Here is a 14,950-nt window from a genome sequence, read left to right as displayed (position 1 = left end):
AAAAAAAAAAAAAAAAAAAATCAAACATAACACCAGAGTGCTGAAAACAGAAGAATTGCAGTGGATGGGGTTGGAAAAGAAAGGCTTCCTTCCAATTAGAAGTCAATTTCACACCGTGTTTTGCAGGAGCGAGTCCAGCAGATTCGTGGAAATGGATGGAGGCTGCTGAGTTGAGAGACTGAGAAGTGGAGGTACCTAGGAAGGGCCTCCCTGAAAATACATCGGGTTGTAAATCCCGGGAATAAAATAACCTCCATTTGTCAGGAACTCACATGGCACTCCCCTCTGACAGCCCTGATGTTGAGTGCCCAGGGCAGCAGCCAGACCGCGTCCTGTCCCGCACAGGGCCAGCACTGGATGGTCCCGCGACACACCGTGCCTGGAGCTTTAGAGGCCTCCCCGGGAGTGCTACTGCGGTCTTTTTTGCCCAGCAGTAAAATAACACCTAATCAGCGAGCTGCCAGATGCAACCTGTTCCGACCCACTCCTCCCTCCCCGGCTCCATTCCCAGCTATGCCAAAGTGGCCCCACGTGGGCAGAAGCGAAAGACAGACATGAGGGGAGGTCAAAACTCGGAATCTGCGCCAGAAGCAGATTTTCCACGCGCCTCAGAGCAAGGTCAGGGAAAGGCACACTTGGGGCTTCTAAGACAGAAGGGAAGGGCAGGGAAAGGGCTGCCCCCCAGCAAGACACAGTTGGGTGAACAACTGAGTCTTTGCCTCGTTGACAAAGGCGAACGAGGGACTCGCGCCAGGGTGGCTGAAACTGACCGGTGAAAAGCAACTTCTGTAATTCAGGGCCCTCCTCGTGTGAAGGAAACTTTGGCAAAGCCGAGAGACAGGCATGCTGTCTCCAGGTGAAAAGACGTGAACCATGGGACCTGACGGGCTCCAGGACCTCGGATGCGGTTGCCCGAGGCCCCCAGCCCGCCCCCGGAAGGCAGGGACTGCCAGGGACGCAGCGTGAGGGTGCTGACTGCAGCTCTGGGCTTCGGGGTCCAAGCTCTCCAGCCGCACCGGCTCACCAAGCTCCCGGCCCACTTCCATGATCACGAGGGCACAAGTCTAGCCAATCCGGGGTGGCCACTGCCCTGCCCTGCGAAGAGTCGAGGAGCGCTGGGAAACTGCGCGGTGCCGAGAGGTACAAAGAACAGGTCCTGGGGGGTGGGGGTGGGGGTGGGGGTGGGGGCAGTAGGAGGGGACTCAGCACACCCCATGTCAGTTTGTCAACAAGGATTTGCTGAGAGGTCACACTGTGCTCAGCATAGCGGCTGAATTTGGCTCCCACTTCCTACCTAATGGGCTTTGGGGCATAGATAGTGAATAACCTGTCAGTGATAACAGTGTGCTGAAAGAAAGACCAGCCCTAACAGCCACTACAAGAACCTCAGAAAGGAGGGGGCGTCCCTGTTAGTGGCTGATACTGGATTTCTCATTAGTGTTCGTGGCTGGCGCCAAGCCAGAGATCATAATATAGAACAAATAAATGTGAAGTTTCTTACATCCAAGTGGCCAGGGAAAACCTACACTAATTACATGGTACAAACCTGCTGTGATCATGTGCTAAATTGGGTGGCAGAGTACAGCTGTAGAGATATCTCTGAAGGCCAGAGTGATCAGGAAAGGCTTTGTGGAAGAGGAAGAACTGGAGTTAGGTGCTGAATGAAGGCAGGATATGGACAAGCAGAGGAAAGTGGGAAGGCATTCCAGGAGGGAAGGGGCAACACAGCCAAAGCCCTGGGGATGAGCATGGTGGGATTATGGGGTTTTGGAGGGATTAGCCTGTTTGGAGTTTAGCAGGTGTTCTGAAGAGCATGGGAGAGAAGAGAGCACAGGCAGCTGGAGTGTAGAGAGGCGGGCTAATTGCAGAACCCCACAGTGCCTAGGAAGGTCTCAGCTGTCAGGGTCTTCTCCTGAGACTCATTCCCAGCTCCTTTTGAGGTTTAGGAAGATCTTTCACCAGAGTTTCAAACATTGTAGTTAATATTTAATTCTTTCTCACTGAATCCCCATGGAAGGGGACAAAAAGCAAGTGCTACTCCTCTGAGGTACTAAAACTCTGGTGCTGAGGATGAGGCTGCTCCAGAGGGACCTTTGAGAGAGAGATGGGTATCTTATGAGTTTCATAAGTCTTTTAGGCAAGAAAGCAGAAGGAGATGCTGAAGGGACCCTCTAAGGAAGTAGAAAAGCTTTTCCTTCTCCTCTCTGTAAGAGGCATCAGGATTCCCTTTGAAAACAGAACATCCAGGACAGGTCAAAAGGACAGGGCAGAAAATGTCGAGAATGTTTGCTCTCACCACTTCTCTTTAGCTTTATACAAGAGATCCTAGCCAGTGCACAAGGGCAAGAAAAGACATTAAAGACATACAGACTGAAGCAAGAAGAAGTAAAACTGTCCTTATTACAGGTGGCATGAGTTTGTATGTAGAAAAGCCTAAGAAATCTATAAAAATCTACTAGAACAAATAAGTAAACTTAGTAAGGTTGCAGGACACACTATAACAAATAATCCAAAAATGAAGTTAAGAAAACAATTGCACACATAATAGCATAAAAAGAATAACATACTTAGGAATAATTTTAACAAAAGAAGTTTAAGACCTATATACTGAAAACCTCAAAACATTGTTGAGAAAAACTTAAAAAGATCTAACCAAATGGAGAGATACACAATGTTCATGGATTGGAAGATTCAAATTGTTAAGATAGCAATTGTCCCCAAATCAATCTATAGTTTCAACTCAACCCATATAAAAATAGGTGTTTTTTTTTTTGTAGGACTTGACAAGCTGGTACTAAAATTTATATGAAAATGCAAAGAACCTAGAGAAATCAAAACAACTTTGAAAAAGAACAAAGTTGGATTTTAAAATAAAGCTACAGTAATCAAAACAGTGTGGCATTGACTTAAAGATAGGCATATACATCAATGGAATCTGTAAGAATAGATTCCAGAAATAAACTCTTATATTTATAGTCTATTGATTTTTGACAAGGGTGTCAAGGTAATTCAATCATCTTCAATAAATGAGGCTGGAGCAATGGATATTCCTGTGCAAAAAAAAAAAAAAAAAAATCCTTACCTCATACCAACCATGTGTAAAAATTAACTGAAAATGAATCACAGCCTAAATGTAAGAGTTAAACTATAAAATCCCCAGAAGGAATCATAGGAGAAACATGGATTAGGCAAAGGTTTCTTAGATGTGATACCAAAAACATGATCCTTAAAAATTAATAAATTCACCTTTATCAAAATTTAAAACTTTTGTTTTTCAGAAGATACTATTGAGAAAATGGAAAGGCAAGCCACAGACTTGAAAATATTTGCAAATCATATATCTGATAAGGGATTTATATTCAGAAAATATAAAGAACTCAGTAAGACAAACTGATTTTTTTAAATGAGCAAGATTTGGATATTGCACCAAAGCAGACATATGAATGGTCACTAAGCATATGAAAAGATGTTCAACATTATTACTCATTAGAGAAATGCAAATTAAAACAATAATGAACCATTAATACCCACTGACAATATCAACTGTCAACAAGGATGTGGGGAAATTGAAACCATAGAATGATACAGCTAATTTAGATAACTGTTTGGAAGTTTCTCAAAATGTTAAATATATGTTTACTATATGACCTAGCAATTAAACTCCTAAGTATCTACCCAAGAGAAATGAAAACATAGATTCACATAAAGACTTATATGCGAATGTTCATAGCCATGTTATTCATACTACTCCAAGCTGGAAATAATCCAAATGTCCCTTAGCTGGTGTGTAAACAAAATGTGTTATATTCATACAGTGGGCTACTACTTGGCAATAAAAAGGAATGAACTACTGATACATGCAACAATATGGATAAATTTCAAAAACATGCTAAGTAGAAAAAATCAGACATAAAATATGTTTTGTATCTTTTTTTATGCGAAATTTCTAGAAAAGGCACTAAAGTTGAATTATTATAATTGTCATTATTATACAAGTGTATAAATTTACTTAAAATCAAACTGTATCCTTATAATAGGTAAATTTTATGGTATATAAATTATACTTCAATAAAGCTGTTAAAACAAAGGACAGAGAGACTGCTAGATAGATCTTTGGGGAGAAGGGGTTTGTGTGTGTGTGTGTGTGTGTGTGTGTGTATGTGCGTGAGTATATGTATATGTGCATGTGTGGTTACAGGAGGACAGAAAACACCTATGGGAGATCGTAATGAATTTAAGTGCAATGAAAAAACATAGGGACTCTGGAGCCAGCATGCTAGGTTTGAATCTTGATTCTACTACTTACTAACCATAAGAACTTGAGACAAATTAATTACCCTCTTTAAACCTCAGTTTTTCCCTCTGAAATGAGGCTAATGGTAAATCTCAAGATAGTTGTACCATTAAAAGTAATATACATATTGGCTAGGTGTAGTGGCTCACGCCTGTAATTCCAGCACTTTGGGAGACCTAGATAGGAGGATTGCTTCAGGCCAGGAGTTCAAGACCAACCTGGGCCACATAGCAACACCCTGACTCTAGAAAAAATAGCCAGGCATGGTAGCACCTATAGTTCTAGCTATTTGGACTGCTGAAGTTGGAGAATCAGTTGAAGACAGGAGTTTGAGGCTGTGTGGTAAGCTATGATTGTGCCACTGCATGCCAGCTTGGGTGACAGAGCAAGACCTTGTCTCTAAGAAGAAAAGAAAAATAATTAATTAAAAAAATAAAAATAATATATATTGAAGGTAATGTGTGGGATGTGAGGGAAAATTCTGAAACCAGTTACTTCTAGAGAAAAGTCAGAGCTTTGTTGCAACTGTAGAACTGTGGTTCTCTGGGTATATTATAGCAGAATTATAAGCCTCTCACCGTACTGAATAAGCTGCCTTATTGGGGAAGAAGGCTGGGAATGTGGCCAGAGCCTTAGTTTCCAGTACTGTTCTGCCACCATTACACCGTGTGACTATAAAAGGGTTCCTTAACCCCTCTGGGTTCCTAATATGACCCCCTCCCAAAAGTGGTTGTTGGGATACTTCAGAAGCCAGAGCTTATTATCAACATTAAAAATGCCGGGTGTAAGGCAATGATGATACAGAGGACAGGGTGGTGGCTGGGGCCCAGCATGAGAGGTCAACATCTCTGTGTTTGTGAACTGGGATATGAGAAGAGTAGCTTAGCAGGAGGCCATGGAAATTTTCACAAACCAAACTTGGCATTTGGAGCTGAGTTGGAAAGTTGCGAACACAGGATGTTGCTGAAAATGGTGCCCGACAGATCTGCTACCTGAGGTTTTGGCAGGCTTCACCCCCTGCTAGTTGATTGCAGAAGGATGTTGGGTCATCAGGAAATAGGGTTTTGAAATGATCCCACAGGAAGGTGTGAACAAAAACAGAAGCAATAACAACAACAAAAAAGCCTAGTCAAGTTAGCTGGGGGAGGGTGGGTGTTGGATGGGAGACAAGTGAGTTCTCACCTTCTTCAACACTTTAGAAACTTCTAAGGAGGAGCCCTGCTGGCATTCAAGGATGGCACTGTGATAGATCCCCCATTTACCCCCTCATCCTCCATGAGCACCTCCTGGGGGTGAACAGGAAAGCAGCAGCTTGAGGGGAGGACTCATTTCTCGTTCAGGGTGTTGGCAGTCTCCATGTAGCAGTTTGCCGTGGACACTGCTTTTGATTTTGATTTTTATTTTTTGGATGCCTAGAACACACTCCCACTTTTTTATGGTAAGATCACTTGGATTATTTGGGGGGAATTTCCTCTTTCCCATTACATACAGTCTTGGTGGGGCTGTCAATAAAGCATTCTGCCCTCCTTTAGCCAATTAAATTCTCCCTCCTGGACTCTGAATTGAGACGAGTGATGAGAAAGAATGAAAAAAACCTGTTGGAGAAGAGCTGATTCCATGGACCTTGCTCAGCTTTTACTCACTCCTGCTCCTGGAAGTTTCTCTGCCCCAGTTTCTTCATTGTTCTTCCGTTCTGTGAACCCCTGATATCATCCATTAAACTCTGTTTTGCTTAAGTTATCTGTGGCCCATTTCTGTTACAAAGAACAGACACAGAACATGACTCTGAAACTGCATGGGAGAGTTTTCATAAGAGACTTGTCGGGGAATAGAGGAGCCTGGCTTCAGGTAGCCACTTTCAGTCTTTTGCTTTTTCAACTTTCTAGCCATGTGACCACAGACAGGTCACTGTATCCCTCTGAGCCTCAACTTCTGTAAAATTGAGATATTATTACTTTGCATCACTGTCAGGATTAAATGTGTTTATTCAATTATTCATGTAATACTTACCTACCAGCCACCATTTGCCTGGAACTCTGGGAGGAACCAGAATTGTATAGTCTCTGTCTTCATGGAACATACATTCTAACAGGAAGAGAGATACTGAATATGTTTACAACACTGATGATGTTAAAATTGAAGTTCAAGGCACTATCGGAGTGGTTAACACAAGGACCCAGGAAATCTAGTAAAGAGCCATATATGGAAGACCCTTAAAAACTGTGACTTCCTTTCCCCCTTCCTTCTCTTGTTTTCTTCTTCATCATACCACTTTACATTTTGCATGTATGTTTTATTTGCCATTTATGGCCCACGTTCTTGTACTCGAATTAGAATACTCCAAAGAAGTCCTGAATTAGTTCAGTGATTGACATCTGCCTGTTGTGTTTGAAGTATAAATTGGAACCTACTCACCCCAATAGAGAAGCAAACTTGGTGGGGGTGCCTTGTGTTGGGCATAAGGTAAGAACAAGGTTAAGAGGATGGGGAAAGAATAGAGAGAGTTTAATACCTTTAGAATTAATTGTTTCTCAGGTTAACCAGGTCTAGTAGGAGTCAAGATGAAAGAGGCTTTCCTAAATTTGATATTGAAATAACTAGGGTAGGCAATTTCCCTGATCTGCTAGGTAGCTCTAGGTACCTTTCTAGCATTACAATATCTCAGAAGTTATTCACAGAATTTTGGCACTAGAAAAGATCTTAGAGAACATTCAGAAAGGGTTTTATGTAGTGTGAGGAAACCATGGCTCACTAGAGTTAAGCCTTAACCATGTCCTGAGCGTGCAAACTCGTGACATCTTTAGACCCCAGACTGGCACTCAGAGAGCCCAGAGTGGTTCTTCTCATACAGGGACAAATTCTGGTAGATGTGCCCCCCGAGAAATAGCCTGTGCTAACCTTGCAAAGGATCTCGGCAAGGACCAGAGGAATGTGGCACTGCACTAGGTATGAGGGAGGGACAAAGACAGTAAGATACAAGTCCTGTGAGGTTCTTCTGACAGTTTGGGGAGTTGAGACACACAAAATGCCAGATAATCACACACATAACACTACACGAGAACTCCTGTTGGACGTGGTCACATCAACATCTCTGAAGCACAACTCATTATTTCTGCCCACTTATCTCTTGTCTCCTGTTAGAGATGTCTTCTTTTCAGACACCTGTATCTATTAATAGTAGCACTATTCTCCGGTTACAAAGGCTTGAAATTTTGGTTTTTATTCCTATTTTTCCCTCAATACCACATCCAGTATTTACTGGGACCTGTTGATCTGGTCCTTAAATGTTACCCCATCCTGTCCAAAGACACCAGAGTAATATTCCTAATATACAGCTCTTGTATTATTCCTCTGCTCAGAATCCTTCAGGGTGCTTCAGAACATTATTTGTGGAATGAAAACCAAACTCCTTAGTTTAACATTTGTGGTCCCTTATAATCTACACTCAGCTTCCATTTCTTCCTTCAAATCCTGGTACTTTCCTACAGGAATGTGTTAAGCAAGTTATTTATTTTTTGTATTTTAATGCTTTGACATCTGGGGATTTGCTGACCCTGGAGTGGCTGCCCCTTCCAGGGCTAGCCAATTCCTAGAGACCATAATAAACAACTTGCCCTTGAGCACACCTTTCAAAGGCAAACCAACCAATCCAGAGCCCACAGCTGCAAATACCTTCTCTGTTGGGCTGTCATACTTAGGACCATAATCTCCTGCCCTGATCACTCCAGGGCCAGTTACCAGACAACTAAGGGTAGTCCCTACACCCCTGAGCTAGCTGAAATTATTCAAACTAGTCAATCCTTAATCTCCTTAATCTGCCTTGCCCATTCTTTCCCATGGAAACCACCATAAAGGCTCTTGCTCATGTTTTCTCATTTCCTTCTGCCTCCTGACGGACGCTGGTGCTTCCTTGAGTGGCCCCTGTGGTATGGCATACCCACTTCTCTTGGCATCTGTGAGTACAACTATCTTTTTGATAACAGTCATCTAATCTGCTGGCCTGGCTATACCTAAATAATAATAAAACCATTACATTTTAAAACAAGAAACCCTATGCTCCAGAGGGGTTCTTTCTACTTTCCAAAGAGGCCCCTGCTTTCCTATGCCCATGTCTTTTCCTGTGCTGTTCATTGTTCTCAGAATATACTTTCTCTGCCACGTCTGCATCTTACAATTCTGTCCATCTTTCTATATATTCTTGCTGGCATTGTCTTGAATCTCTGTTGATAACATGTATTTAAAGATGACAGTGTGAGGTTCAAGTTGGCTTGTAACTTACCACACAGCAAGTTGAAGGTGGCATCAGGCTCAAAGCCTAACAGACTTTCTCTGTGCCCCTCCCAATCATTGTGTTGGCTTAGGTCAACTGAATGTGTGCAACAGAAATGGGTATTAGTCAACTTGACAACAAAAGGAATTACCTAGAAGGATGCTGGGGCAGCTCGTAGGATTTGAGGAGCTGAAAGACCAGAGATCAGGTGAAGTGGGAATAAGGACAGCCCTAGTGATAAGCTTTTGTTGATTTGCAGTAGCTTTGAAATTCTGTTAAAAAAAAAAAAGAAAAATGAAAATAAATAAGTAAATAATAAATAAGCCTTTGAATCTTCCCTCAGGATCCAAGTCTTTACTAGAACTCAGCTTAAGCCCACTCCCTTAAGGTTTTAAATATCTGGAAGTGACAGTTTGTTAGGTATATTCCCTGGATCAATCAGCTATGGTAGGATGTGTTGGGGAGACAAGGTAGGGTCCCAGAACACTAATGTGATCACTGGGGACCACTCCTGTGTATTAAGAGTTTCCCCCAAAAAATGCAGCTGTTGAGACCTGCCAGTTTGAATCCCTTAACAGCCATCCTTCTAATATATAAAATACTAAGTTCTTCTAAATAAAATGGGACAGTGGAAGGAAGGGTTAGATAAAAACAGCTCCAAAGCAAAGCAACTTTAATAGTGCAATAAATAGTCATTGAATGCTAACTCTGTGCATTCAAAGGACTTATGCGAGACGCTGGGTGAGTAAAGGGATGATGTTGGAATGTGAAAATCTGTAGGACCTGGCAGCTGCTCAAGGGTAAGACCAGGCATGCAAATCATGACACTGAGAGGCAGGATTAAGGAAATGATGCTCCACAACCGATACAAAATGCTACAAAGTTTTACAGCATGGAGAGATTCTCTAAACTTTATATCCAGAGGAAAACCCAAAAGCTGAAGTCCAGATTTTCCTTCTTATTGCAACTTCATCATATGCTGGAAAAAGTATACATGACTTCACACGCAAAGGAACACAACGTTCTTATTTCCACCTACTGCAGTCCAGCTGCCAATTCAAATGTGTGCCACCTGTTAATTGTGCAATTAGGGAAGTATTCAGTTCAGTGGACTCATGTGCCGCTACTAAGCTCCTGCTTGGATGGATTGTATAAACATGGTATCTGGGAAGGAACCAAGGCTATGGTATTGCAATATATTTGAATCCATCTCACATTGCAGTGATGAGAGTGAGAAGAATTCCAACATTTTAATCTCACTGGGCTTATTAAAACAACTTTGCTTTATTGAGAGCACCGAGATGCATCTCATGCCCTCTCAAGGTCAGGGAAGGTGAGTTTAGGATGAAGTGGGGGTAGGGGAATGCAATGGCTTCTTCATTTACTACCCAGTGGTTACCACAGGCACAGGAGGAGGCAAAGGCAAAAAGGATGTAGAGAAAGGGAAGGCCAGAGAAGCAAGTGGGCAAGGAAATTAAGGGAGGACGGAGGACGGTATATGTCTGAGATCAGAGCAAAAGGGAAAGGAAAGAGCTTGGAGTTGTTTAACAACGTTTTCAGTGTTGAAGTTGGGAAGAATGAGTAAAACAGAACTGGTCTTATCTTTAGCAGTAGCGAGTGAGGAGATAATCAGTTGTGTGATGGAGAAAATGAGCCTGTTGACATTTCTGTAGGCCCACTATGCATCAGGCACTGCGGCGTTTTCTTCTTGGGAACTTAGGACAGAGACGCCTCCAGCATTTGTACTTGGAAAAACATACGAAGATATCTCACACATTTCCTTCTCAATATATACTATAGGCTTCTCCAGAATTTAGAATTCTAGATTTCAGTTTTCTTTTAGCCCCATAGTCAGTCTCCACTGCTTGGTCAGAGGGCTTAGACCCCTTTTGTTTAGAGGTTGAGCATTCGCACTTACACGCAGTTGGGATGCCCTCAGTATTGGGAGAGTTGGACGGGCAGCAGTTCACTTAGCTAGGGCCTCACAGACACTCAAGGCAGGGCCTCAAATACAGACTTCTAACATCTACCTAAAAATGAGGTTGTATTAGGTTAAACTACATGACATCATTGATTTTCTAGGTTAAAAAAATAGCTGAATATCCAGTTTCATGTGGCTCAACTTAATACATACATTCATTATAAATTATGTGTTAAAGGTGTTAATCTGTTAAATGAAAATATCTAAAAACTATCATTTTCAAAAACCTGCTTTGTCATTCAAAAAAATAACAGAGCTGGGCATGGTGGCATGTACCTGTAATCTGAGGTACGAAGGAGGCTGAGGCAGCAGAATCACCTGAGCCCAGGCATTTGAGTCCAGCCTGGGCAACATAGCAGGAGCCTGTGTCTAAAAATATATATTTAAATATATATATATTTAAATATATATATGCATTGGGATCCGCTCGGTTTCTGCCTGTCGTCCCAAGATGGCGGACACAGTGAGCCGGCGCCGCGCCGGTTGCCTGTGAGGTGGCTGTGAGGACGAACGGTCGGCGCGGCTCCACAGTCCAGCCACAAGACCGTCGTCCAAGCAGGCGGAAGACGAGGAGGTGGCTCAACAGTTGGCCACTGTCCCCCAGCCGCCAGCGTGTCGGGCGCCTCGCCCGGGTTGGCCCCTCGGCACCCCGCCCGCCCCGGCCCTGCACCGCCGCCGCCTTCCCCGACGCCTCCGGGAAGCTGACCTACCGCGTGCTGCGGAGCTTCCGCGTTGCCAAGGTGTTCTGCGAAAACTCGGACAAGATTAACCGTTTCGATTTCAGCCCCAACGGCGAAACGGTCACCTCAAGCAGCGCCGACGACTCCATCGTGCTGTATGACTGCCAGGAGGGCAAACCAAAGAGAACCCTGTTCAGTAAGAAATATGGCGTGGACCTAATGCGGCAAACACAGTTGTTTACTCTCACACAATAGACGATACTATTGGTTACTTCTCCTTGCTTGACAATAAATACATTAGATACTTTCCTGGACATAGCCAAAGGGTGGTGGCCTTGTCCATGTCACCTGCGGATGACGCTTTAATTTCGGGGTCTCTTGCTAAGACCATTGGACTCTGGGATCTCTGGGCTCCTAACTGCCAGGGCCTCATGCATCTCCAGGGGAAGTCAGTTTGTTCTTCTGATCCAGAAGGGTTAATTTTCGCTGCTGGTGTCAGCTCTGAAATGGTCAAACTTTATGACCTTTGTTTTTTTGATAAGGGGCCATTTGCTACCTTTAAGATGCAGTATGATCGAACTTGTGAGTGGACAGGACTTCAGCAACGATGGCAAGCTCATCCTCATTTCCACCAAGGGCAGCTTCATTCCTCTCCCTGAAGCATTCAAAGGAGGGGTGATGCACACATTGGGGGGTTACGCCAACAGCAAAGCTGTCACACTGCAGGCTTCATTTACTCCAGACTCTCAGTTTATTATGATTGGTTCAGAGGATGACAAGACCATGTCTAGAACGGAGAGAGAGGTATAAAAGTAGCTGTGTTGGATGGTAAACACACAGGCCCAATTACCTGTTGGCAATTCAACCCCAAGTTCATGACTTTTGCCAGTTCGTGTTCCAACATGGCCTTCTGGTTGCCCACCATTGATGACTGACCCTGATGCTGCTTGGCTATTTCTGTACAGTGAGGGCGACCAGCAGGAAAAAACTCAGAGGGGGCTGAGATAATAGTGGGATTGGATCGTTTGACTGGGCTGGAGAACATCCTTTTACATGGCCTTCCCATGGCTGTGCTGTACATCTGCTCAAAAGAAAATGATTACTTTGCTGAGCGTCTTCAAAAGACTCTGGTGCCACAGACTCAATTGGAACTCAGCTTTTCTAGCTGTCACTGCACCAAGCTCTGGAGGAGTGCAGTGCTGGAGGAGTGACCAGACTCACGATTTGGGTATAGTGGGGCTCTCGAGACAGCTTCAGTCTGAATGTACATGCTGCTGAGGAGCCGATGAAGTCATCAGTTCTGCACATCCCTTCTCCTACCCCTCTGAATGCATGGGAAGCTAGTCCTGGTTTTGACGTTCTCAGGCAGCTCAGTTCCCCTTGCCCTCACCTGCATGTCTTGTTACTGGGCATCCCTGTGTACTTGTGGCATCATCCTGTTTCTTAGGTGCCAAGCATTTAAAGAACTGTTTTAATGTATCTTGGGGTCAGAGAAAGGGACAAATACAGAAGGACCTTGCGTGCAAGAAGCCATGCAGTTAGTCACTGCAGTTAGTTGTGTGAGGCTAGGTGGTCAGGCAGGCCTCAGGCTGTAGTATTGGGTGGGAAAAGGGCCTGAGAGGAAGGAAAGGGAGAGGGTAGCAGGTGAGTTCCTAGGGCTGGAAAGTTTAGGAACAGCCTGATGCAGTGCCCTGTTGTTAAGACAAACCCATGGTCCCCCTGGATGCCCACCAAGCTTGTTGTATAAAAGCAAGGTGGGAGTCTATTTTTGTACATGAGACATGTCACACTTTCTTGTGGGCCAGTATTGTGAAGTGAGTCTGAATTGTTTACACTGATGCCTTCCCTGCCCACCACAGATTTTGTACAGTCTTCAGATGATCCCACCCCTTTCCCCAGTTCCCAACCAAGAGCTGCTTCTAGGCCTGTGTTACAGTTAGCTTTTTTATATATGACCTTTGATTTCTGTTGTATTTTAGCACAGTGTATGCACCTTCATTTAAATAGATCTGTGTGCATACAGATATGCATGTATGTATATGCGTTTGCATATATCTCATCTGTAGTTTCTGAGAGTTCAGCTGAAGCAGATGGAGTCCTGCAGCCCTGAAGACAGACTGTTCCTTGCTGACAGTGTTTGCCACAAGTGTTAGTGAGTTTTCCCTATTAACGTATTCATTTTGGAGGACTGAATGAAGCAAAGCTTATAGTGTTTGCTGTTTCCATGGCAGCTAAGTGAGGGTCTGGGGATGTCTCCCTGTGTTCCTCAAGCCGCACTTTGGGGTCCTGTCTGCAGTATTAGCCCCCTTTTTTGCTTGGTGGTGCTCTGTCTGTGCCTGTGTGTGTATGTGTGTGTGTGTGTGAGAGAGAGAGAGAGAGAGAGAGAGAGATAGTCACTCTTGCATGGCTTCTGTGTCTGGCCTGTGGCATTTGGGGATAGGGTGCTGGAGCAAGAGCATTTGCAGTTTGAGGCCTCATTGCCAATGATAGATCACTCCCATTTACCTGGTATGTCTGCTTGCTTGCTGCTTTGCTTTCTCTCAGAAGAGGAAGGGGCTCTAGTCAGGCCCAGGCTGAGTGAGGCAAGCTGCAGCTGGCTGATGGCCTTCTTAGAGCAGAAAGAGTGGTATGTCATTTTACTAAGTTCCTAAACAAACATTTATTCAGGCAACACTCCTTGCAGATCCAGAAACTGAGGCACAAGAAGGTTATGACTTGCTCAAAAATACGTAGCTGCTAGGGAGTAAATCAAAGCATCACAATTTCTGTTCAGCGGCAGGAATAGGCTGTGAATTGCTAGCACTTTTCTTTTTAAAGCAATTACTTTTTGACTTGTTCTTTCTCAAACTGAAAGTGCAAGAGGTGTACACCTTTCCCAAATATAGGATAGAATCTGCAGGATGCTACCCACTGTATAGCTCTGCTTTCCCAGAGAGGAGACATTTAGAAACCAAATGATCTTAATTGTTACTGCCCACCCCTGGCTTTTCAGGGTAGAAAATTCATGATAGGAATAATTGCTAAGAGAGAGTGCTTAGAACCGTGGGTTAACAGGAAAGGCTACATAACTTCACATATTTGCAACCAGAGCGGCTACAAAACATGACTTACCCAGCAGCAGGAAAAATGATTTGTATTTGACTTCCTGTGTATCCCAAACTGAGGCGCCAGCTTCTTTGAAAACATGCCACCTCATGTTTTGGGCCCTGTGGTTGCAAAGCGCCTCCTGAGTTAAGAAGGAGAGGGAAAAGGTATACCTGGACTTGGGTGGAGATGATGTGGTAGGGGATAAGGCAAAAATAAAAGAAGAAATTCTGAGGGCTGGGGCTGCATGGATTCTCTCAGCAGAGCCAGAGGTGCTCAAGCTATCTTGGGGGTGGATGGGGAGTGGGGCAGCAGCATTTGCCACCCTCTTAGGAGTCAGGGCCAAAGCCACTGATGTGTATTTGACAGCAACACTGAGCTGCTCAGCCAGAGGGGTACTTAAAAAAAATTGTTTTCCATTGCAATTATAATTACTGCTTATTAATGAAAACTTGAGAATTTTAGAAAGAATCAGTTTGCCACCCAAATGCTACCACTGTTAATCTTTTGGTGTTAAATGTTCCCCTAGACTTCTCTGTGCATAGATTTTTGGTGTGTTTACATAGTTGTTATTCTACTATATATACATTTTATGTCCCTTTTGTAGTTACAGTCCTTTTTTTTTTTTTTTTTTTTTTTTT

At 43.7% G+C, this 14,950-nt stretch overlaps 1 pseudogene; it reads left to right on the top strand.

The window, feature by feature from the left end:
- Nucleotides 1–902: 902 nt before the first annotated feature.
- LOC108314968 lies at nt 903–12,291 on the top strand (annotated as a pseudogene).
- Nucleotides 12,292–14,950: the final 2,659 nt, after the last annotated feature.

This window comes from Cebus imitator, unplaced genomic scaffold, assembly GCF_001604975.1.
Source record: "Cebus imitator isolate Cc_AM_T3 unplaced genomic scaffold, Cebus_imitator-1.0 Scaffold166, whole genome shotgun sequence".
In the NCBI taxonomy this organism is placed as follows: domain Eukaryota; kingdom Metazoa; phylum Chordata; class Mammalia; order Primates; family Cebidae; genus Cebus; species Cebus imitator.
Note: the sequence above shows the minus strand (reverse complement) of the source record. Positions and strands in the feature narration are given on the sequence as shown.